Consider the following 1,236-nt stretch of genomic DNA (forward strand, 5'->3'; position numbering starts at 1 on the left):
CCTAGGCTCATAGTTCAACCCCAGTACCTGCCCCACCAAAAGAGCCTGTACCTCCATGTCTTTGTGTATGTATGGATGCATTCCTATAGGTGAAACTCCAGAGTAGCATTTGTGAATGGCACCAAGCTAGGAAAGTTGTTTTCAATACAATGATTTCATAGCACAGAGATGGCTTTCATGACAATGTATGTTCTGGGGCTCCCCTCACTGGGCCCAGTGTAGTTTGAGGGTTTCTCTGCACCCCAGGCCTGCTGGAAGAAATCTCTCACATTGTCTGAACAGGCAGACTAAGGGCCTCACTCCTGTACAGCTACGTAACAAACAACTCCATCCGGGCCAATTAGTGAGGATGAGTGTGGGCAGGCTCTGAAGGTAAGGAGAAAAAGGCCTCTTTGTACCCCAGGCTCTCTCTCTCCCCAGTGCTCTGATTTGACAGGAAGCCTTCATCTGTGCCACCTCCTGTGGCAGGCCAAGTTCCCTGCACTTATTCTGCCTTTGTGAGGCTATGTTCTGGTGTTCATATACAGTGCTAAATGTAATTCAGGAGTCCTTCAAGAACACAACTAGGGCACTGAACCTAAGGAAATGTTTCATTGCAGATCATGATGAGCCTATGATGCCTGTCCTAGGTTTCCGGAAGCTTGGGAAATCCAAGCACATGTCAGATATCACAATAATTCCTGTCATATGGGACTGGTGAAGCTCATCTGGTTTTGAAACCTTTGACATCTCCTAGTTAAGCAGTGGATGGCTAGGTTTGATTGTGAATACAGGGCCTGGATGCTGACCATGAGATCAGAGCAGAAGACTAGTGCTTTACCATTTTGTGTCACAGCTTCACTTCTGCTTTCTGTGTGTGTGTGTGTGTGTGTTTGTGTGTGTGTGTTTGTGTGTGTGTGTGAATACACTAGTCCTGCAGCTTGAACTCAGGACTTGAGCACTGTACCTAGTTTCTCTTGTATAAGGATAGCCCTTTCCCACTTGAGCCACAGAGCCAGTTCAGGCTTTTTCCTGGTAATGTGGTACTGAGAAATCAAGCCCAGGGTGTCATATATGCAAAGCACTCTACCCCTAAGGCACATTCCCAGCGCTCTACTTCAGGTTTGTTAGTTTGTGTTTGTCTTTTTGTTGTTGTTGGTGGTGGTGGTTGTAGGAGTTGAAGTCTGGGCTTGAGTGCTGTCCCTGAGTTCTTCAGCTAAAGTATTGTGCCTTACCATTTGAGCCAGAGGCCACTTC

This window comes from Dipodomys spectabilis, unplaced genomic scaffold (genome assembly GCF_019054845.1).
Source record: "Dipodomys spectabilis isolate Male_0828 unplaced genomic scaffold, ASM1905484v1 ptg000193l, whole genome shotgun sequence".
Classification (NCBI taxonomy): Eukaryota; Metazoa; Chordata; class Mammalia; order Rodentia; family Heteromyidae; genus Dipodomys; species Dipodomys spectabilis.